The 25930-nt window shown below is 37.1% G+C and overlaps 1 protein-coding gene across 1 annotated transcript in view; it reads right to left on the reverse strand.

The window, feature by feature from the left end:
• Positions 1 to 25930, reverse strand: part of HnRNP-K (Heterogeneous nuclear ribonucleoprotein K) — a 134371-nt gene that overhangs the window by 97809 nt on the left and 10632 nt on the right. The window contains exon 2 of the mRNA XM_018509931.1: positions 374 to 423. The gene's annotated coding sequence lies outside the window, so the exon portion shown is untranslated. The remainder of the gene's footprint in view (positions 1 to 373; positions 424 to 25930) is intronic.

Consider the following 25930-nt stretch of genomic DNA (forward strand, 5'->3'; position numbering starts at 1 on the left):
AACTACAATTTTTAATTTTCTTTCATTTTTCGCATTAAATTGTAGCTGGCAGCCTGTGTTGTTATCGATACTTTAATTGTGGAGAAGGACTTTTCAATAAACACAATTACATAAACACAAATAAGAGAAAAGTCTTTAAAAATTAATGGTAAAACAGGACATTCCAGCATCTCCTTAAATTCTAATTAATATAATTAGAATCTTCTGGTTCGTCCACTTTTAACATTTTTCTCAGTGCATTATTGTGATAAATTAATTATAATCTATCGCACCGACACATAAGACTCGATATTGCCTGACTCTAACTTCGTCGGGTTCTCTCAAGTTTGCGAATCGGGTAATTCTCAGAGTAAAAACGATTTTATCAACTCACCTTGACACGGAGGTAAATTACTCTACGATCAACGCCAGCTTTCCACCCGTCTGAAACACAAAACACGACAAAGTTACGACCGGTTTGCCACAATTAACGACGTGAGCTCAGCAAGACGAGACTGTCCGCCAAACTGTCGTTTTTGGAGGAGACACGCGCATGTATTGTGGAACTTTCTAAGCGAAAATTGCGACACACTCCGCGTACACTCGCGGTATACAAAACATGTCGAGAGACGAACGTTTATTTTCATTCCAATAACGCGTTGAATGTTATTGACTTGAACGTACTTTGCTCGCAAGGCGTTTAACTCCTAACAGCCTTACATACAAAATATTATTTACAGTTCTAAAAATTGAGAAATGCGTCTTAATTTTCCATAGAGAATCGCAAATTCACGACGCGAAAAGGACAACAATAAGATAAATCGTAAAGAGTATCGTATCGAATTTATGAATAATACGTCACTTAATCGTGAGTGAAACAAAAACTTATAGAATCCTCGTGATGTGTCTCGTGCGAGTTTTTTTCTCCGAGACGGACGAAGCCACCCCGGCGCCGAAACAACGGTATGTCTATACAGACGAGACTAGCTACAATGGCGTGCGATAATGAAATAACTTAATTTCGCTCCGGCAAACACATAGATCAACCGAGAGGGGTCGGCAGTGACAGTGCTGACTGCCGGTAGTGGTGGTGGTGATGGTGGTGGTGGCTGAAAGCGAGCGAATCCGATGCAAAATACGCGCTCGAGCAACGAAAAGTGTTGAGGCTCAAAGTACACTGTAATCCACTTTGTTAGTTTGCGATCTGCTGTTCTACGACGTATCCTTTTCAACCGAATCGCAAGCGAGCCGAGTCGATCGATTTAAGTACTCTCGAGAACAATCGAAATGCAAGAAAAATGAACGAAAGAAAAACCAATCCAATCATCTATCTAATAAGTCAACGATTTCGAAATATTGTATATAAAAAAAACATGTATTTGCAAAATTCTACACTGGTTCGGCCAAAGCTAGAAAGATTAGTTAGGTACAAAAAATACAAGATTATTCTATTAAAACTCTCTAATATCTCAAACGATAAGGCTTGATTAAGAAATGAAATAATTCAATAAAAATACTATCTAAAAATGATATAGCTAATATATATAATACATTAAATGGGAGAGTATTTGTGCAAGAATCAAAGATTCGAGAAATTTGACTTTAGATCCTAAAAATGGTATACCTAAAGTGAAAAATTAAGGATCTGAAGATATTAGATATTATTTTAAAGCAATCAAAGATATTATTTTAAAGCTAATCCCATTTTGCGTACAACTAATGTATATAAAAAAACTTGTCAAAAAGAAAACGACGGAAATTCAACGGTTTTATCAAATTGAGAGATTTCAGATAATAAAGCAGAATACAATGTGAAATATCAAGTGCGTTCATAGTGGCGTGCGGTAGTCGTGTTGGATAACGAACGACTGTAAAGCTGATTGTAAAAAGATCTTACATAGAAGATGTTCAGGACAACCGAGAAATAGACACAAAATCCGAATAGTTATCCAAAGGTCGCGTCACACACGGAGGAGAGATGACCGACGACGACGGCGACCAAGTTCGATGTGGACGAGGACGAGGATGATGAAGAACGACGGGCACTTCGCACCGCAGCAGACCGATGTTCTCCACTTGGTATGTCCACGTTCATTTGTGGGTCTCGATGGCCTCGAACTGGTCTCTTATCCCTGGTATCGCCCAATCAAAAAACCGGCAGCGTACCGCTAGACGATTGGTCGGGCACGGCCACCGTGAAGACTGCAATTGGTCAATCGGCTCAAGTCACCCATGGTTACCGTTTGCATCAACAACATCTACGGTCGATATTATGCTACTTGCTATACCTTGGGCCCCGTATATGTTCTCCACCACGTTCAGCGGGCTGCACACAAGTCGCGATTAACACCTACATAACCCCCGGGAGGGGGAAGAATTCTCGAGGGCAACCGCTTTTCTTCCACCACCGATCACCCCTGTCGTTCTACCAGCGATCCCTACCCTTCGCGACCAGCCGAAGAGCTTCGAGAAAGTTGAAGGCGACCACCACCATCGACTAAGGGTTGCGAAAAGTCGGTACCACGGCACCTCAACATCCCGCGACGATTATTTTCCAAGCTAGCTCGCAATCTCCTTATCACGGGACTGTCTTAGGTACCACGACGCGTAACTTGCGATAGAGAAATGTATTTACATAAGGATAATCTTGGCAATTAAGTCGGAGCGACAGGCTAAGACTTGGAGGATCTACCGGTACCGCTGAATCCTATTTTCATAAAGGAAATCCTCCGCTTAGAGCGTTCGTTGTACCACAGACTTGCGCTTTGTATCAAAGACTTACATTAAGGATATATCCTTTGTACGTGAGCATATGTCGATCTTATCCACCCTCGAATAATTCCTCTGACAAACTATGAAAAACCAATAGCTATTTATAATCCATGAAAGACATTTCTAATTCGAATAATAATTAAACAAATATTGTTAATTAAATCGAAATAAAGTCGCAATTGTTCGATAATAAAAAACCGATATAACATTCGTAACATACGTATACGTAAATCCACGTTTTCATGAAAATGTGGAATATATTTTCGCCATCGCCGTGTACCAGTTTCCATCTCGTATCATTTTGCACATATATATGGAATCTCAGTTCCGAAGTGTCGTACAAACGGCTTTGTCTTCGAAGTCTAATTGCCACTTTAGCGATTGTTGGGTTAATGGTATTAGCTTCGACTCTGGCTACGTCCCAGAATTCACTGTCAGCGTTTCGAACATCATTCTGTCTTATTTTGAATTAAGCCATGCGATAGAGATACAACGAGCGCTGTTAACGTTAATTGCTAATTTCGCAACGCCATGGCCACAAGCGCAAGTATAAATATCCAATTTCTCATAACCGAATGAAACACCATTCGGCGTGCGTGTGTTTCCATCCCGCTATTGAGTAAATTTAGCAACCAGTAATATTATAGTCCAACTACGCTAATTATACCATAAGTTATATCGTTTTCATCTTCACAATATTACTTATTAATCATTTGTTAGAGAAACTTTTAACCGTAATTCGATATTCACGGATCCAGTGGACATCTTCCTCAACTCCGTTGTAAAAAATTATTGATAACAAATGTTTTCCACAATTTTACATAATTTTAAATTACGTAATTTTATTCCTCGTATTTTGGCCTTCAAAATGAAAAAAAAACGTTAAATTATATTCATTTTAAGCAAAAATACAGTACGCTGGACCGGCAAATATTAAGCAAATTATCAAACAAATATCTATTAGGACAAACTGAATGGACTATAAGCAGAAAAAAATCACGTTTTACAAATAAATCATTTAATAACAAACTAATTCGAATCGCTGATTCTCTGTATAAAAACATGAGACGATACAGTATCTGTAAATATTGTTTATTAATTCAAAGATTGAATCCAGAATGAAACAGATTAGATGTTGCTTCACTCAGATCGACGAACATTTCTCACGCGGATCATCGATGTGTCTTCGCGCCATCGAAATCCATCCTGACGACTCGAAGAACGCGGTTATCGAGCACGATCCGCGATATTATTCACGACTTTGGAGAGGAACCAGAATGCTCGAGGCGAGGGCGGAGGGCCCAAACGGTCACGTCCCCGTTTGACGTTCGATTATCCGCGTTATCGATCCCTCGGTCCTTCTCGTATACTCGATTCCTGCACGACGAAATGAGTGTGGCTGTGAAAGACATCCAGCACAGTGGTTTCTCCGTAAACGTGATGCTATATGTCACGATTTGCCACAAACTCATAAATTTGAAATCCACCTCAAAATATCTGAACGCAAAAGTTAGTATTATATTCTTACAGGAGTCCGTTAATGAATAATATTAATATTCGGCAAAAAAATATTTTTAATAACAATCGTCATGAAATAATGTAGATCATTTCAACACTCTAAAAAAATCTGTGTGGATTTAACACCTGTGATGTGAATTTTACACCCATGCGATGTTGAATTCACACTAGAGGTGTTAAATCCACACCGATATTTTTTACAGTGTTCTCTTCAGTCCTATTGCTCGTAGCCGAGCGTGGTGACTTCTCTCATATGCCTGTGATGCGCATACTGGTTGTACAGTCATATGAGACCTACAGTTTAACGACGATTTCAAACGAAATTTTGTCAGAGAAGTGCTCTTGGCAAAGATACGCTGAAAAAAAAGATTGGCTGAATATGACATAGCATTTTTAATTGGTTGCCTCAGCCAATTAAAAATGTTATGCCATATTTTACCATCTAATTTTCTGCAGCAGCTAATCTTTTCTTTCAGTGTACTCTCGGTGAGCTTTAGAGTGTATAAGGCGTACCTAATTCTCACTGTGTTCGTATTAATATTAATACCAACTCGATGTGGATTTCAAATCTCTGATGTTTATATAACACCATCATGATGTGATTTTAAAACCTTATAGTGTTAAATTCACATCATATTGTTAATATTAACGTCTCAACGTTCAACCAATATAGTATGAATTTTAAATCTCTGATGTTTATATTACAACATCACACACATGGTTTGAATTTAAACCCATGATGTTAAATTCACATCATATTGATATTAATATTAACACAATGAGAATTATATAGATGTTGTTATTTTTCAGAGTGAAGTTGTCAAAATCTAGATTGTGTAATGTTTATACGAAATGAAAGTTCAACTAATAAACACAGCAAACATAATAACAGGAACATGACGAATCGTGAAAAAAATAATTAAATATTCGTTTCTAGCAATCAATACCATAAAATCGATACCGAAATGCGAAAACAGCACACAATCCAATGGAAGAAGGGCGACGTGTGATAAATAATTCAGAAATTAGATAATATCGTGCACGTTGCTCGTTCCACGGAAACTGGTTCGATTGGTTCGCCTTGTTTTTTAAGAGGAAACCGTATTACTCGACACGCCAACCTTGTTGTCCTGCACAATGCGAATGAGTTCGACAATACCGCTTGTCAATTAATCCCACACAATCGCATTTTATCCAACCTAATAAAATATGACAAATGTCTGTTAATCCGAAATGAAGCTGACGAATTTCTTGTCGGAGATCTTAAAATAGTATAAATTTCCAGACGTTCTATTTTTAAATCGCCTCGGCAAGTTATTCGACTTGACTCAACCAAGCTCGAAGAAAATTTGAAGGTTGCGTAAAATGCAAACGATACACACATTTATTTTTACCATAGATATTATTTAATGTTTGTCTAATATAAGAATATCCATTTAAAGTTTAATCAATCCCTCCTCTAGAAATAAGCCTCACGTGTACCGATGTTTACTGACTTTTATCGAGTTAGCGATGCGGCGCGCGATCGGATTATAAAAACAAAATTAAGGCGTCACGTGAATCATGGTATTACAGTACGGCGTTAAGGCGAGATTCACTTTGACGATGACGAACGACCGATTGTGAGAACATTTCTAAACGCGATACGACAAACTCAGCGATTACGCGATGTATTTTCTGCATGGAGTCGACCGACGATAAATCTTTCATGGAGCCTAAGGGTTTTCATGTTTCTTATTTGCGAGTGCAACATATCTTTCTTCCGCGAAGCCATCAGTGAAATCACTTTATACACCACCCTCGGAGAAAGCGTAATTGCGAAAGTTGAAATTGGCGATAAAATTGTCGCAGCTTGTTAAAATTTTGCAGGAGCAGCTGTGAAAAAGTCGACAATTGCAAGTACCCTTAAGAAATACAAAGTTTATCCGTATAAATGAACGAATTGCACTTGTATTGCGCGCTTATGAAGACCTTCATAGTCATTAAAAAGTTTTCAAAAGTAAATCTCTGCTTATACACGCTATATTATCGATCTTGTCTTCTTTCTCAACTTTTTGTTAAAAATAAGAAAGTAACACATTCATCTTTATTTATTAGGAGGTAGATGCTGCGCGGTAAACGATCCTGCGAAGAAGTCGCGGAAGTGAGTTTGCGAAGAGACAACAATGCGAGAGCAGTGGAGGCAGCGCGCGAAGAGAGGGTGATGACCGGAAAGGGTGAATGAACGGAAATCACGAGCGGCTTCATAAGGGAAAGGGAGAGTACGTGAGAGAGCGGCAAGAAGACGCGAAGGAAGATAGCCAGGAAGCGCGGAAAGAGAATTTATCGTTACTCAATGTGCTTCGTTCCGTAGGCGTAAAAACGAGAGAAACGGTCGTGAAGCTCAGTCTTTTTTCTACAAAAAAAAAAAGCACGTGGCAAACCTCGTGACTGTCATGACGAAAAAGCACGCACAAAGAAGAATCGTCTCACAGCGAAACGGACGGTGGCGAGCCTGACGAAACTGAAATCACGACTGCAATGATCAGGATTCTCAACATCGAAACGGACGCGAGTCGCTCAACGAGCTAATTTTTAAAAATTTCTGAATATTTTCAGATTAATGGAGATTAATGAACAATAACGGAAAAACGATATTTTTGCTAAAATATCCAAAATTTAGCTAAATACAGATCTGAAAATAATTTTCAAAATAATTATGTATAAAACGCTGAAACTCTGCTAAAACGTCAGAATATTCTGCAACATTGCTTATTGTGCTTGAAATTCCTACGTTATTATTTTGATGGTGCAACAGAATTATTTTCATATTCGTGTACTGTTAAATTCATATCAATGTCGAATTTGAGTTACTTATTTAAACATTTTTATAGGTCGCCACTGCTCGATATATCGTTAATTTAATTAAAACAATGAAATTAAACAATCTAACTTAAGAAAATGTCAATTTCAAGAGTATACAGGGCACTTAAGAGTTAAATATAAAGAGAAAATTATTTAAAACTCTCTCAAATCAGAAGTATATTTAATATAATATTCTATAAATAATTAAAAGTTCTCTATATATATATTACATTACATGTTTCGGTCTCACGATTGAGCCTCTTCAGATGTGAAAGTCGTATATGAACAGGTAATGTTATACTAGTTTAACGCAGTTGAAGAAATAGATAAAATTATGAATATGTTAATGAAGACCAGAGAGATGATTTTGTAGAGACCGAAACATGTAATGTAATACGATTTTTTGTTACTGAATTGTTGCGAATTAAATAAAAAGACTATTTTGACTTTGATTGCTCATAACTCCGTCAAAACGATTACAATTTAAAAAACAGATTCTTAAATTCTCTCATCGGATAGAGTATGACTTAGATTTTATTTTATTTTTAACAAAATTGCAGCTGTTTGAACTTTGAATAATAAATCGGGCATTGAGAATTTTTGCACTAATCTAATAGTTCAAAACCGTCTTTTCTGTATACGTTACGCGATGATCGACGTTCTTTCTCCGCGTCCAAGGGAAAACTCGCGCGAACGTACACGACCGAAAATGGGACTGTCGAGTAAACAACATCGTAATAAACGAGTGGAATGTCCCGGAGCGAGCGAAGAAAGATAGTTCATCGCCGGTCTCGTTCCCTTTCATTTAACTCGCAGTCCTTCGACACCGCGGTCCCAAGATGCCCCCGGGTCGTGAGAAAGATTCCTCGGATCGTTTTCATCCAGCTACGAGGAAGAGGCAAGTACAGTCCTCCGCGAGGACTGTTTCTATCTCTTCCTTTCTCCCTCTCCATCTCTATTCCATTCCCTCTCCGCCCCACCCTCGTATCGGCGACGATTTTTTCTAGCTTTCAAAACCGGCTCCGGCGCGAGGACAATGGTCTTCACGATCGTGCGACCGGGCGTTCCACGCGAAAACGCTCCCATCGTTCACGATCAAACAGCAGTAACCGCGCCGATTTCTTCGTTCCTTGAGGATCACTTTGCGCGAGCTACTTTCGCGAGAAAGTCCTCTTCACAGGCGAAGACGTTTTTACCACGAAACCTCCACCTCGAGGAATTTATTGCCACTGCTTCGCCAGCGGTTGTTGTGAGCCGCGACTCCCGTAAACAGATACGACGAGATGTCGTAATTAACCCTTTCAGCCTTCAGTCGCATCTTAATACCGGTATACACGTTTTAGCCACGAAGATAATTCTATTACAAGTTTACGTCAAAAGTGCTCGGGCGAGTTATACTCACGTTTGCGGTCCCCGGAACCCGCGCACTTGCGAAAATATACAGTAAGTCGTATATCGTGTAATGCGCGAACGTGAAGAGAATGATTTATCCAGCAGATCCGACGTATTCAAATTCGTTAAAACTGTATGCTTGGAAGTTATGAATGCGATTTAGCGGCCGAGATCTTCTGGTCAGTCCCGCCCAATATTTCTGGCACGCGTTCACCATTGAATCGTGCCAATTCTCGACTTTATTTTCGTCCCGATACGATATAAATACATGTGGGGCGATCAATATACACGATTTCGAGAAATAAGAAAACGTCATGTTTATAAAAGAGTTGGCAGGATTCTCGTAACACGACTTTCATTTTCACGCACAATTCTCAAATGCTGCACACAGAAAAATATCATTTCGTTGCTAAGAAAAGTGATTACTCAATTTTCTTTCTTCCTTTTAAATAATATTTATCTTTTACAAAGAATATTTTCTTGACAATTATTTTTAAATAAACTTATTACAAATTTTAGAAAACTCATTATTATGTATTCACTATTAAGTATAAAACAAGAATAAATTTTCTTTTAAAGATTATAAAATTGAACGAAGAAACGATTTCATATAAGCAAATCGAATTTGTTTTAATTTAATAATCTTGATTGAAGTATTAAATTTACTAGGATTTTCAGAATATATTTTGAATAAATTTTACGCTTGTAAGAAACTTATGATTGATTTGCGGATATAAACTTTTAAAATACTTAAAACAAGCAATTACTCTTTGCTACAGATGTATTTTTTCTGTGTGTGCAATAATGATATTTATTGTCAAATTAATTTGTGATATTACTATATTCTAGTTCGGTTAAGAATTGAGTTTCTAGACTGAAAATTAAATTCGACATGTAGTTTGCAGAATTGGGTACCTATGTAAATAAATTCACACCGAATTATTTAAAGCCCTAAAGATCCAGCTTAGTCCTTTAAGACTTTCGTTTCCTAGTTGTGTGTTCACATTACGGTCTTAAAAGATATTTTGTTTAATATTGTATAATGTTCGTCTTTTCTACTTGCTCAATAGCTTTGCGAGCCATTTATCGCCATCATCATCCATTTATCGAGTATTACTGAGTAGGTTTTATCGTATCGCAGAAACGTGACCCGGAAGTTAAAAAAATCGGTGCTGTAAATTTTCTGATATATACGTGTTTACATTTTATCAACACTATTATAATTTTAAAGCTTCTCGATGAACATAAAACTCGCTTATCAGCGATAATTTTCAAAACGTTTTCTCGTTTCAGCCTTGACTTCTACAACACTATTACGCTGCTGCGATTTCAAGCAGCCATTTCGCAACATTATAAACGAAACAAGTGGTGGACTTCTTTTTGTCACGCATTATTCATTGGTATTCAAACATTATACTTGCATTACAGGTAACACCAGGAGTAAAACAATGATAACCGACAAAAAGATATTCCTTTCAAGATGAATACAATTTGCATCGCCTTTCCTTTGATTGGAACGATATAACCGTGAGAACTTGGCGTTCCGCTCAATGTACCACAGAAAATGCGAGAGGCTTGGCGCGTCGGGCTTTCCTCGTGGCGAGTTTCTCCAACTTCGGGGAAGGAAAGTGTGAAAATGCCTGTTCCCCAGCTTCCCTTTCCCCCGCAATCTTCTCCGTTCCTCCCATGTGCTAGCGATGGCGTGCCGCGGCATTGACAAACTTAGAAGTTCCACAGCGGAAATCTCGCCCGGACGGAACTTTCCTATTAACTCTTCTCTCGTGAAATAAGAGGAAATTCTCTCGGGATACTTCATGGCGAGGACGATTAACGCCACCGCGAAGAGGGAGAGAGGGATGGCGAATATACAGAATATTGTTTATGTCTTCCACATTATTCGCAATCGCCGTCGTTCATTATTAGTCGCGGTTGTACCAAGCGAAAAAAGCTGTGGTTAACTCTCGATTCGTCGTAGAAATAATAAAGAGAAATAGAAGATCTCGAAGTTGAACTACTAGGTTCTTACGCAACTAAAGCCGCAGTCGTAGGCGATTTTTTTTTTTAGTTATGATATTCTGTAAGAACGCGGAATAGACGTATTCGACGATTGCTTTAAAATTCAACAGGACAATTTCTAGTATATGAAGATTTAAAATAAAGAAAAATGGAAGCTCCCGATATCGAGCTGCTAGGTTCTTACGCAACCAAAGCCGTTGGCGGGGGTTTTTTTTCTTTTTTGGTTATAGTAGATTCTTAGTTACAGAAGATTCTTCGAGATGGGAACACAGGATAGGAGAGACTTATATTCAACGATTGCGTTAAAATTCGACGAGGGAATTCCTAGTATATATGAAGGTTTAAGATAAAGAGAAATGGAAGATCTCGATGATGAATTACTAGATTCTTACGTCGCAGTCGTAAACGATTTTTTTTCAGTTATGATACATTAGTTGCAGTAGATTCTTGGGGCGCAAGATAGACGACGCTTATTTGACGATTGCGCTAAAATTCAACAGGGGAATTCCTCGTATAAAGTTTAAAATAAAGAGAAATGGAATAACCCGATGTTGAACTGCTAGGTTCTTATGCAACCAAAGCCGCAGTCGCAGACAATTTTTTTTTTTTTAGTTATGACAGATTATTAGTTACAGTAGAGTCTTCAAGATGGAAACACGGGATAGTCTTATTCGAGGATTGCGTTAAAATTCAACAAGAGAGATTCCTCGTATATATGAAGATTTAAAGCGTCTACGCGTCTGATATCCAGAAACAAAACAAAACTACCCCGTCGCTGTAATAATAAGGTATACACATGTATAAAATATGGAAAGCGAGCAGATGACGGTTTCCGAACGCACGCCCACTACCCGAGGCGAATATTACTTTTCACTTGGGTGGATTCGATATTACAGGTATAGAACAGAACAATCGAGAGAGTCTGCGAAAACGGTGGCAGCCCCCTCGCTACGAGTCGCGGCCTCGGCGGTTGTTAGATCGAGGGTAGAGAATAGTATAGAGAGCGGTTATGGTAGTAGAGACCGTTCGTGGTATCAATATTTTAAGGGTGCACGTTCCTCCATCGATCGCATTTTCTGCATAATTAATCGCCACTCCACCCCCGGCACGTCGACTCTCACCGTGCCCGTCGAAAGAGGCCCGCACACGTGTACACGCCACACGGACACATGTATATGCACCACCACCGCGACCATTATTACTGCCACCCTCTGCCTTGCCTTCTTTCTCTCCCTTGCCTTGGCCGCGCGTATCAGGCCGAATGGCGAATCTCGGGGATCGAATCCGCGCCACGACTGCAAGTGGATTTCGATCGAATCCGCGGCATCAGAAGGTACCACCGAGATGGAGGACGGGCGGGTAGAAAAGAATTTCGAATGTTTGTTCTTTTGTAAAGGACCCGCGGGAACGCGTCGGTTGGTAAACCAAACACGGTCCGGAGAAAGAAGCTTCGGGAGAATTGGGAGATAAAGATATTTTCTCGTCTCGTTTGCCAGAAAACTCGCTTACTGTTTCGTTACGAATGCATGACTTATCGCTTTGGAATAATAAAGTTCGGAAAAGCAGATAGCCCGTCCCAGTTTCTCACCTCGAAAGGCGAGGCGGCTTATTCTGTACCTAGATTGCCTCGGCGGGTATAATAAAGGTCAGTCCTCTCGAACCGATCCTTTACTGAAATCTGCCTTATAAATCTAAATTCGCGCAAATAAGATCATCATCCAGGGCGATGTATCGTTGACTTAAATCTCAAGCCATAATCTGCCCAAGTTAATCTTTCGAAATGAGGCTTTCGCGCAGAGAATTAAGATGTGGCGTTCGTTTTCATTTTCATTATGCAATTATTTTTGAATTATAGTCAAATATCACGCGACTTAAGCATAGATCTCTGTTAGAGAAAATTTTGTAAAATATATAATTAATTTAATCCCGAACAGGAAAAGGATGTAAGTTGAACTAAGTTATTTTTCTCTAAGGCCCGATTTTTTATTTTCTGGTTAACTTGTGATTTAGACTTAATTTCACTAAACATGATCTTAATGTAAAAATTTTCTAGCTATACACTGAAAAAAATGCATGTAATGTTTTACATAGAAATTATACGTTTATGACTGAAAAATTACTTAAATTATATAAATATGATTGGAAATTTACTGGAAATTGTAAATTTCCAATCATATTTAGATAATTTTCCGGTCATAGACATGTAATTTCCATGTTAAATTACATACATTTTTTCAGTGTATGTTTAATCTAAATTGATAATAATGTAACAACTTTAAAAGTTACTCACTCAACTCACTACCATTAGTTCAGTAATTAACCGTAGCTAACAAAAATACAATTTGTATATTACCAGATTAAATCTAACCACAAATTAATCGGAAAATAAAAAACCGAGTAAGTCAAATTTAAGGATTTTCCCGTTAATTTTGTTCCTGCGATAAAGTCTGCCTTTTTCTCTGCCCACGTAATGCATTAAAGAAGACGTGGCTTTGAAGATATCAAATATTTGACTAATATAGGAAGCAAACATGAAGAGAGAGAGAGATATTATAAGACCAACGTATGGAAGTGGCTTCAAGTTGCTGGGCGATGAACGAGATGGAAAAAGCTAGCCAAAGTTCAATATTTAAATCCGGATTATCCACAAAGAATAAATTCTAAAGACCCAGAGTATGAGCGATGGTATCCCTTCCCGTCATAATCATTAAGCCGGATTTTAAGCACTAACTAAATCGAGCTTCCTTCTTTTCTTTATACCTTTACGAGACAGCAATAAACTCACGATTATTCCGTCGTTTTACAAAAATACAGATCGTTATCTCAAGATAAAATAAAGCAAATAATTTCAGCTGTACTCGGGCTATAATTAATTATTGTAGTCATGATTTTATTTAAGTTGATAGATGCAACACGAAAAATTAAATACACGTATTGCTTAAATATTTTATTCCGTTTCCTTTCAAAAATTTAAATCGAGACGCGTAATTATATAAATTTTTGCCGACGTAAATAGATAATAAAATGCACGTTCTTGAAACATGAACCTTTCTACGTCGCAAACGTCGTAAAAAGTATCCCCAAGCTATCGTGGACTATATGTAACCGTGCATGCAACAGTGGAAACTATAATTACGCGAGAAAGAGAAAAAAAAAGGCCGATCGAGAGGGCTTCGCGAGGGAGGTAGGCGCGAGAAATGCACGATAAGAAAGAGAGAGCATCGAGGACAAAGGTGACCGGATAAAGAGAGCGACTAGAAGGGGGAGGCGATTGTAAGAAGAGGGAAACGGGGAGAGGAGAAAACGTTTAGAGGGAACAAGTATATATTGGAAAGAGCGAAACCGGCAAGAATGGCAAACTACTGTGGGACCATGCATCTGTCCTAGCATATTTGATATTCCTCCTCTTTTCACCCTCCCACAGTCCTTCCATCCGAGTCGTTCCCTCCTTCTTCTCCTCCACCACTGTTCTCTTGCATCCATATCCAAGGCTTTAAGTTCGTGTCACGCAGAAATCCTCCTCGCCGAATCGAGCGTAGCACGAGGCGCAAAAATCCACGGTGGAAAAAGTATTGGAGGCGACAGATAATCACTTTGAATCATCCTAAGTGTCTCTACTTCCACTGCGAAACAGTAAATTTTGCTTTTATGCTTTTCGTTTACCAGTCAGACCGTTCCGTTAGAATATTTCCCATCGCTTGTCAGAGAATATCTAACGGGTGTAATGTTCAGTCGTGACACGACACAACAGATGCGTGAAATTATGTAATTGTCGTATACGCGCGGAGGAAATAATACTATAGAACAGGGCGACGACGATTATATGTTATTATGAGCATGCTGGTCACGATTTAGAGACACGGCTCGCCGCCTTCGTTTACTTTGTTTCTTTTTAAACGAAATTAATGCATTTCTTTTATGTCCATTTCTACAAATTTCTACAACTTTAATCTCGGTTTAATTTATTCTTTACCCTTTTTTACTTCTTAGAACATAGAAGAGGATGAAAAGTAAGATTAAACCAAGATTAAAGTTAATCTACATTAGTAGAAACGGACATTATCTGAGTGAAATGCACAATGTTTAATGCGGAATTACTACGTCGTTGGGTCGTTTCAGCGAGTGGCAAATTTTCATCCGCTATTGCAATGCCGCGAGTCTTACCGCCGAAGTAATTTACTTACTACCAAAGGACGTGGCTTGCGAGTGACACGCTCGACCCGAGCAAGGATTCAGGCTGCTTGAAAATTTATGAGAGGATATTTTAGGAAATCGTGAGTACGCCACTGCTGCTTTGTGCAGCTTCGGCGTCAGGCGTCGGCGACGTCGTAGAAAAAAAAAAAAAGGCGACCCGATAAAAAGTCGGCCTACCCATGGATAGATCACGTTTCCCACGCCGCGACGCAGACACGGTTGCAAATCACGTGATCTCGCTATTGCACATCATAAATTAAACGCGCAGGTGGAGGACGCGCGCGTTACGTGTAGGAAGGATACAATGTAATTTAGAGTTACATCAAGCGCAGCGGGCGTACAACGATCGATTCACGAGACAATGAAAAACGCCGATTCCAGCGAATGTAAATTATTAACTGACTTGCTACCAGGGTATTCCCGCGATCGGAGGGAACTCTTGCTTCAAGTGGAACTCCTAATTACTAACCGCCACGCTGCATCGCAGTGTTTCGTCTTGCAAACGCACCTCGTGGGTGGTGAATGTGGCGATGTAATGTAATTAGCTGGACGAGCGATCGCGTGGGAGGTAAGATTAGCAAGACGATGCGTGATGTACTCATTAGATCATAAATTCATTTATTAAGCTTCTTCTCTATTCAACTGGAACGATTACTTATACATCCCCGACCCATTTGAGCTGGTAATGGTGAAGGTGATGAAAATCAGATTTTTTTCAATTACTGTACTTTTATATCTTTCATACTTTTCCTTAGGTAGATATTAGTTCATACAGCAATGCTATTGCTGAATGTGGTAAAAGAGTTTAACGAGGACGTACAACCATTACTATCTGCGTTAATGAGCGTCGCAATTAGAGACAATATAAGTGGAGGATGACCTGAAACTATATGACCAGTATGACTCGCTTAACTGTAGACGAAGGATATAATACTTGTGTCCCTTAAAATCGCTTCTATTCGTTTCAGAATCATTTATTGCATCACGTCATTTTAACATTGTCTCGTCAACGCAAGCGCGACATGAAGCCTGTGCGTTAATGTCACCCAAATCGGAAATATTTTGGACAAATTAGTACCCCAACAAAATATTTTATTTATTTATAGTCGTTTAGTTTAAGAAGGATATACTGTTAAATTCGTAATGTATCTAATTTAAGTTAGTTATTTTTAACCTTTCGCCGACAACATGGAATTTTAACTTTTCCATCAATAATAAGTGTCTTCAAGAAACAAAGCAAAATTTTTATTATTGTTCCGGATTATTTAAAACTCTAAAAAAATTCTAGTATACTTCAACAAGTTTTTATCGTAGAAGTTGGATTGTATTTTACTTATTTTTTTACTGATTTAAATTGATCTGTCAGAAACCTAAACAATCGAAATATCGATGGTGCCATTAAGAATCATATTGCCGGCAGAAAGTTAAACATTTTTATAGATCGCCACTGTCAACTCAATATGTCGTTAATTTAACTAAAACAAAAGCGCTAAATAATGTAACTCAAGAAAATGTATTAAATTTGAATTAAATTTAAATTGATTGTTTAATAATTGCATACTCTCGTTAATATGGACGTTGTTTACCATGGAACTTTATAAAAATGAATTGATTTACATTTTGAACACGTGTGGAAGTTAAAAATATGTTATATATAACATCTTGACAGATTAAGTTATTATTACTCCTTTGATATCTAACAAAGTAACTTATTAATTGCATAATTTTTAATCATCGAATTTTTTTAAGTTCTACCAAGAGAGACATTCTTGAGAGGTATGTTAAAGTGTTCTTTTTTTTCTGCAAGCTTAAAAATGGTTTTTCACTTTTTTTTACAAAATGACAACTTGGAAGTGAATATGCAAGACAATTTTAAATTCTATTTGTTCATTGAAACCGACAGGTTGATGTAACATTGAGCGTCGCGGATTCCTAGCACAAACGAAGAGGTTCTCGGCGACACACGACCGTGACGATGCTCCCCACGTTGCAGGCAGCGAGTCGCACACGTCACCCTTAATAATTCAACGGCTCTATCTTCCACCACGAACTATTCCCGCTCAAGCCCCTCTGAGAAGAGGAATACTCGTCAGGGGCTTGTGAAAGTCTTAGTAAAGTACGCAGTAAGAAGGACGAAGACGAGTTCAATGACGGAAGATTGCGCGTAAATGGTGGTCCGCAATGCGGAACCGTTGATGCACGATTTCGTTCTTTGGCCCTTACTATCTCATTCTGAGTGCTACTGCTAAATTACGAATATTCATATACGACTAAATTAAACCCAAGATCTCACGTAGATATTTGAACACATTTAATGTTATATACACGAAAAGAACGATTTTACTAAAAAATATATATATAATTAAACTACATATAAGTTTAAAAATAATTTTATTGGACTATCAAGATAATTATGTAAAACGCTTAAGCTGATTGTTAAAATGTCAAAACTTTTTGCAGCATTGCTCATCATACTTAAGTTTTCTATATAATTATTTTGATGAGCTCAATTTTTATATAATAATAAAACATTTATGTTAGAAATGATCAAGTCCTTGTTAAACTTTCGTGTTAAATTTTTTAACATAATGTGATTATGTTATTTAAATAGTTTGTGTTAAATTAATATTCAACATTTCTTAGTGTGAAAATAATTGATAAGTAAATGAAAATAATATAAAAATGTTTTTAAATGTAAGTTTTAAGATAAATGAATAAAGTATGTATTGATTTGATATATCATAAATGTTAATTTTATTGAAAAAAATATATTTGTACGATTTGTTTACAAACTGTGTCAGTATTACTTTTTTGTTTATCTTCTTAAATAATATTTGTGATACCTTTTAACATATTTATCTTGTATTAAATTAGTACATAAATTTGAGTAGAGAGACTTTAATACATTTTGTAAAGTATGTTAAATTTAAAATAAATTTTCTAACAGTGTAGATACTTTAGCAAATTTTGTTCTTTTCGTATACAAACATAATATGTATTAAAAACAAAAATGAAATATTATGACCAAGTAATCGGAGATGATTCGCGCTATCTGAATATATATATATAAATCAAAGATATTAAAATAATTTTCCATCATAAAAGTAGACAAATTTTATGAGTTATTTTATGAGTATTTTAAAAGTTAACCAAGTATTAAATTAAAATATATGCACGAAATATCTTTTTCTCTCGCAGACTCCGATCGATAACGAGGAAAGGAGAAAAAGACAAGAAACGAAGAAAAGAGAAATGATAGGAAGGGAAAAAGAATTATTGCAAGAAGTCAGGGATACTTTTCTGATATCCTACCGGACCATTCAACTGCGATCTACCTACGAAAAGAGGGACTGGGGAATTTAACCCTTCGCCGAGTGGATCCATTTCCAGCGAAGAATTCCACTCGATTCGCTTGTTCCGTAATCGATTCATTTTTAATTCGGGACTAATCGCTCTCTCGAGACTTTACGATTTAATTTACAGACATCGTAGGTAAAGAGTTTCAGAACTCACGTTACATAATTCTTTACCATTCACGTTTGCCATTAATATGTAATCTCTTACAACTAAGCCTGGCCTCCTAACTCTGCCTTTCTCTATCCGAAGTAAATACAATGAATACGGCGGAATCATCTTTCGGCATGTTTCCCAATTACAGTGTTCGCCTTTTGTTCTCACGAGTACAGTGCCTTGTTGAATTGAAGTGCACCAGCGTATACACGATTATATCGACTGCAACATCCATATTAACGTATGCATTTAGTCGAATCGCGAACATTACAAAGTACATAGAGAACAGCGTAATCGAAATTATATATTTAAAGACATGTAAAGTTTGTAGAAGAGTAAACGGCACTAAAATAACTTAGGAGGATACAAAGCATCGCCATATGTGTGCATACTCGCAACCTCATTCCCATCCATTATCATTAACTTTGGCATTTCGATAGAATGGGGAATCGAGCTATCGAGGACACCGTAGCGTCTGTTACATATTCCCAGACCGGTTCTGTGTATATACTCAGTTATATAATTCTATGTGACATGACAAGATAGTACCATCTGACGACTAAACACTTGTTTAACTTTTTCAAGCCTAAACGTTGTGAATAAAGAAAGTTCTAGAGCTAAAATAAAGTATATCCATAAAATAATTGTCTACTTTGACTTTAATTATTATTTTATTTTTAATTTATTTTTAGTATCAGTAATAGATGTGTGTATACTTATAATATTCGCGACATCGTGATTATTTTAATGAAGTGCCATGAAAGAAGCGCAAGTTTCGCTATATAACTTCTTATCTGTGCTTGTCCCTCGCTGCGAGATAAAATAATTTACATTCAAGAGAGATAAGCTTTGAAATAAAGGTGTTTAATGAACGTCATTTAGGGAGGCAAGTTTTTTTCCGAAAATATTACCACACGAGACACAGTGTTACTTCACGGTGCTATTCCACTAATACTATCGACTCGGCTTATCTAAAAGCAAAGACAAATCTGAATCAGATATAGCTACAGGAGTTGACTATTTAATTACTTCTTTGGAGTAACATAACACGCGATCACGCGAGCCACGTTTACGAACAAGCTTTGATTATTGACAAAACGAAACGGCGTAAGTCAATGTTCATGAAAAAACTAAGAGCAAATTCGATTGGACGCATTAGTGCATACTGATATTATTAACGCCATTGTACAGATTTAAACCAGAATAATTGTGCTAAAATGTTACATGGATGTTGAGGTAGGTCATAACCCAAATATTTTTGGGTCTATTCTCGTAATGTTATTATAGCTATGATTTTAGAAAGCTAATAGCTTTTACGGAATAATCCGATAAAATAAACCACTAAGTATGCTCCAGCTATTGGATAGTTAATTAAAACCCAGCAAATATAACAAGATATAGATGTTTAAAAACGTCTTATTATAACCTTCATAACGCCGAATCAATTTGAGTGTAGAAGTAAAATGCAAATTTTTCGATTTAACCGGTTATTATATTTATAATAAACATATATCTTTACATCAATTTATATACAACGGCTTTAATATGCATCAGTGCGTACTGAGTGCATCCGATCGAATTCGTTGTAAGAAAGAGGCGTGTTCGAGAATTTATATAAAATTTCACGGCGCATTGATGAAGATATGAACGGTGCTCGAGCGTCTAATCCCAAGCGTATAATCCTAAGAATTTGGACCATTTTAGACGCCTATCGCGGCATCACTTTGGTTTCCGTGCCAAGATTGCACGGAACAATGAGTGCCGTACTCCGAGAATCCTCTGGCAAGGCTTGCTACCGCAGCTGCTACTCTAACTTGTGAATTGAATAGTATCCATTGATATTAAGTCAGTGAAGTTATTACAGAGATGTTATATTATCAGCTTTTGGTTGGAGTTCCAACGCAGATGGGATTACAGAAATGTACACGATTCTATTACTAAATTTATGAATAAAGTATCAAGTTACAGGGTTTGTCACGTTTCAAGAAAGTGTTCTCGTTTATCACGATCGATGCAGCTGTGTCGGAAGATGTTGCGGCGGACTGTCGCTCTCCTTTCTTTCGGACCGCATCGCGTGCGTTGAGAACGACGTGAACAAGAATCCGGTGCAAGAAGAAGTGAAAGCAAAAGTTTCATGCGTGCAAAAAACGAAAGGAGGATGAGTTCCCAAACGGGTCACTCAGTGCCAAGTTCAAGGTCATGTAACATGTCAGAACAAGCTTCCGCACCGGGCGCATTTGCATCGTGGTTACAGGCCCGTAACACCTACAAAGCCCGTGACATTGAACGCCCACATGGTCCTAGTGAAATTCGAGGCACAAAAATATTTAGGGAATCTCAGATTTTTCAATAAACATTCTACGTGAAACAAAAGTAACTTTGCCAATTAATAATTATTTAATTATTTCTGTTTTACAATTCATCCTTTTCATTAATTGTACACTAAAAAAATGTTCTAATTAAACTAACAAAAGAATACAAGAAAAATAACATTTTGAGGAGACCAAATAGAATTTCCAATTATGATAAAACCAGAAAGTCTCATTAGTTTGACCTTATTAAAATGCCATTCTTGTTGGATCATTGTTGGTTTAATTAGGACATTCTTTTCCAGTCAATGAAAAGAATTAAGTTCAGAAGAAATAAATGATATGATATAAAAAGTGTCAATACTGAGGCAACAAAATTAACCCTAAAATTACAACGCACTGTTTTAATAACAAGGCTTAATTTTAATATGTAGATCTAACTTTTTGTACAGATGGCTCAAAACTAGAATTGGAACACATATTTTTTAGATAACAAAACTATGTAGGAGAGAGTTGCCGAATGCGTACTGGTCGCCTAAATTGTATCTCATCAAAATCCATCAAGTTTCCTAGATCGTACATTGAGAAAAATTTCCAAACTTTATCCATTCAAAATGTAACAAACGGATATTTTCGATAGATTTTGATCGTATATTTAGGACTATCCGATGAAATTTTAGGACTTATATATATATATATATCTAATAAAATATTAAGAAAATTTTATCCGATAGTCCTAAAATTCATCGAATAGTCTTAAATATACGATCAAAATCTATCGGAAATATCCGTTTGTTACATTTTGAATGGATAAAGTCTGGAAATTTTTCTCAGTGTACGATCACAAGATAAGACTGATAACTGACAATAATAAAACTTATAATTGATATCAATATAAATGTCAAGTATAAAAATATATTTAAACCAATTTTATTTTGGTGTCATTTGTCTTTTCATTATTATTTAATAATTATAAAAAATATATGATTTTCTTCAATAAATTATTAAAATTAGATATTAATTAATTATTAGGTATTAGTTAACGATTTCTTTTATTAATCTTATACTTTTAATTGTCTTCATTCATAAATTCGATACTTTCAAAGGAAACACGATAAAAATATGTATAAGTACGATTTAGGCGACCGATTTGCCAGATTTGCCTAAATCGTACCTTTTGCAGCGTATTACGAAAAGACTTATAACAAATTAATGTGTTATTGGTGGAAAGTTAAACGTGTAATAATAATAAATATCCAAAATAATAAATGTCTCAAGCTACAGTTTCTAATGTTCATTTGCATAAAAATTCGAAAAAAACGGAAAGTAATTATCAAAATAACGCCTTTTTTTCTTTTTAATATTTGTTTATATAAAACAGTGCCAAATGAAAAATATAATAAAAAATAAATTAAGTGGTATGCATTCGGCAACTCTCCCCTATACACACGAATATTCTGTGTTGGTTCAATATTGGCACTTTTTATATCAAACAATTTTTTCCGGTATATAACTAAAAATTATTGCTCTGTCATATTCGTTCAATTATCATTTCGTTTAAATCACTTGGAATTGATACGTAAAAACGATTATACCCGAGAATATATTTGCACAAATTATTCAAGACCAAGCGTTTCCATTTATCGGCCTGAAACACAACACAGTCAGACGATTGCTAGTGCCGGAAGCCTTTTAATTGAACCATGTCGCAATGATAACAGAAGTGATAAAGTTTCTCCTGACAACCTTCGTAGAAATACAACACGTTTCCAATACAATACGTATACTGAATACTATCGATTCGTGATTCGACTTTATATCGGCATTCAACAATTGTTTTAAAAAACGAAAATTATATTCGATCAAAGCGACGCGTACATATTAATTCATTGAAGCAAAACTGCTTCTGGCCTTCCGCAGACCGACGTCAAATTGTCTGACGTGGCAAATTGGCCTATCAATTCGAATTAAGTTTAAAAGACACTCGTCGACTTTTTTACGATCACGCCCATTAACCACGATTTGCACGTGGCTCTCGTCTGACATCAGGCAGTTCTCAGAAGATACCTTGAGCAACAGCACCTGGTATACAGACGTTTCGACCGTGTAGTCTACTCGCCGTGAACTCGTTACGTAAAACGACGACGTGAGTTGCGAGGCTTGAACGTTTAGTTACAAGAGATAGGGACGAGAGTGCGCTTAGGCGTTTGATGCTCGATCTTCCTCGAGATTCTCGGGTTCTCTTACCCGCCGAATAGTTAACTGCTTGCGTAATTCGCTTTAAGGCGATATACATCTCCGGTTTCTCACAACGCAAACGTGCCTCTCTTACGATCGTGCCGCGTTTTTACGACGACGAGAAATGAAGAAATAACGGGGTGATAATGAAGGGAAATAAGGATAATGAATAGTATTTATTCACTCACGGTAGTGAGTAACAAATTGGGGATCGCGAAACAACCGTGAATCGATACCAATTTCTTCGCGCGGCACCTTCAACATTGTAGTCATTAAGTAGGATCGTAAATCACTTTTGCCAGCAAGGCGACGATCAGGTTTAATAGCATGCTCCCACACGGTCGTATTAATCCAACGGACACACGCACGAAATTGCACACGCCGCTTTCGTTCCTCTCAGCTAATCCCTAACATGACGGTGATTTTTATTTCAAAGTAACATGTCATCAGTATTATATGTACTCTCTAAATCTGAATCAGTGGATAATCAGTGCCAAGTATATCACTGGTAATCAATGAATTAAATGTAAGATCCTTAACCTAGCTAATCTTTATTGTGTGATCTAACTAACCTTGTTTTAGTGCTTAAATTCAATAAATGTGGTATTGGAAAATTGAGATTAACGTGTAGATATTAGTATTTTAGTTATGTAATGTTCAAATATTCTTCCTTTTTTAGTTGAACTTCACTGATTATCAGTGCCAAAATATGCCACTGAGTAATTAGTGACTATCCACTGATATCAGTGCCAAGTAGGCCACTATTCACTAATTACCCAGTGACGTATTTGGCACTGGATAATCAGTGAAGTTCAATCAAAAAAAAAAAAGGTTTGAGCATTATATATCCTAAAATATTGATATTTATATGTTAATTTCAATCTTCTAATACTATATTCATTAAATTTATGCACTAAAATAAGATTAATTAGATCACATAATAAAGGTTAGCTAGGTTAGGAATTTCACATTTCACTCACTGATTACCAGGGGCATACTTGGCACTAATATCAGTGATTATCCACTGGTTCAGATTTAGAGAGTACACTCTGTAAAATTATTCACCCTTGTAAAACAACATCTGCCAATACATCAAACTAATCCTTCTCAATTCATACTTGATTAATCATTTCTCGCTTACGTTTACGTCATGATTAACGAGATACAAAATCAGTAGCTTATTCAACAACGGCTTTGTTAAATATTTATGGTGGGGGGACACTCGAAGACTTTCGTATCGACGGATAAAAATTCGTGAAAGGGTGAGATTCGAACGATTACGAGCTGATTCGGCATAGATTGAGGACGCAGACTGCCGTACGCCAGGTTTAAAACCATCGCGATTGAAAGTGGGTAATTAAAGCGGTGTTCCCGGCAACGATAAAATTCCATTCGGCGTCGCAATTCGCGAGAGGCAAGGATTAACGGGGCGAGTAATCTCGTAACCTCGCGAATGCCATAAGAGCGAGCGGCAACGTGTACAAGTATAAAATAAAAGAAAGAGCGATGAAGAACTCACGCACACGCGTGCCGCACGCGTGTGCATGCGCGTGTACGTTTCATGATTCGCGAGCGAGCTTAGATAGATCAACACCGGCGGCAACGGCGGCGACGGCACAACCGCTGCATTCCATCCGTCGTAAAAGTGCATGCGGAGCTCCAAGGACTACGAGTCGGCGGGACGACGGCGAACAAGAGAAGGAGAAGGAGGAGGAGGAGGTAGTGGCAGAGGAACGTGAGAGGAGGCGAAATTCAAAAAGGGAAACTTCGCAGCAGAGGGATACGACGAGGAATGCCGACATTGTCGCAATCCTCTTGGGCAATCCCCCTCCGAGACGGCGTACGGGACATATTTCACCCTCCAGCATACCGAGAAGCTAATTACGGGAGTCGCGTCGCCAAAATAAGTTTATACAAAAAAAATATGTCTATTAAAAAATTAATGTCGCGGATTATTACGGCGTGGATTATTATGGAGCTCTTTTGCGAGAATTTTTGAACGACTTCGGAATTTTTATGATAAGAATCGATAAAGACAAAGGAATCATCGTTAATACGCGTCATTACTATGTATATTATACGAACTACTCTGACTTTCAATGCCTCGTACATGAATAGCTAAATAGTAGGTAATGTCGTTTCGTTGCGCTGGCACAAATAGTGCGCAACGAATAGATGTGCAATCACGATCCTCGGCTATTAATGAATTCTCGCCTGTCATTGTAAATAGATGCACGCTGATTAATATTCCTATAAGTGGAATTGTAAATAGGATAGAAATAAACGTAAAGAACCTACTTCACAGATGTTACGCAGTCTCTGCAGAGATCTGACGAAGCATTTGCTTATTTATCAGAAGAGAACTTTAAAGAGCGATCTCGAATAAATTAAAAAAAAAAAAGATGAAACAACGAAGAAGCGGAATAATAAAATGTATAATCAAAAGATTTTGAACGACACCTTTGAGTAACATTTTTTCGAGTTGACTGCATATGTTAAAAAAAATATTACTAATCTTAATACATATTTCTTTGTAAAACACTAAATAAACATTTACTTGCAATAAATAGATATTTACTCAATAAAAAAATGATGGTTCAAATTAATGCTTTTGGTATCAAATAAATGTTTACATTTAGTAAATATTTTATTAATATTTATTAAAATTTAGTACTTCTTTTTTTAATGTAACCTATCCTATTTTAGCTTCATTTATTTGTATAAAGCGGTTTCACCTTACTTTAACCGCCCGTTTTCCTCGAACAGATGGTTAACTAGAACGCGACGAAAGTGTGCGAATCGATGACACGTAATCGTTTTGCTTCGCGATCTGCGAAGAGCGTATTCGCAAATTGTCTCGCCGTGAGAATAAAAATTCAATTAACCGCCGGATGTTTATGACTTAATTGCAGACGGAAACGAATGAAAAAAAACAAAATATAATCTATCATCAACTTGACTTTACTTATCGCCACTTCATTTTCTCATAATTGCCTTATTAACATCTCAAATATCGTAAATGAGAATCATCGCAGAAATATATTATTAAATACGCTGCAGCTTATTCCTAATAACAAATTCCACGACGCATTTGGACCAAATCAATTAGCGAGTAAATAATTCTCTCACTTTAAGACAGAGGGGGGGGGGGGGGGGGG

Source organism: Trachymyrmex cornetzi, unplaced genomic scaffold (genome assembly GCF_001594075.2).
Source record: "Trachymyrmex cornetzi isolate Tcor2-1 unplaced genomic scaffold, Tcor1.1 scaffold321, whole genome shotgun sequence".
Lineage (NCBI taxonomy): Eukaryota > Metazoa > Arthropoda > Insecta > Hymenoptera > Formicidae > Trachymyrmex > Trachymyrmex cornetzi.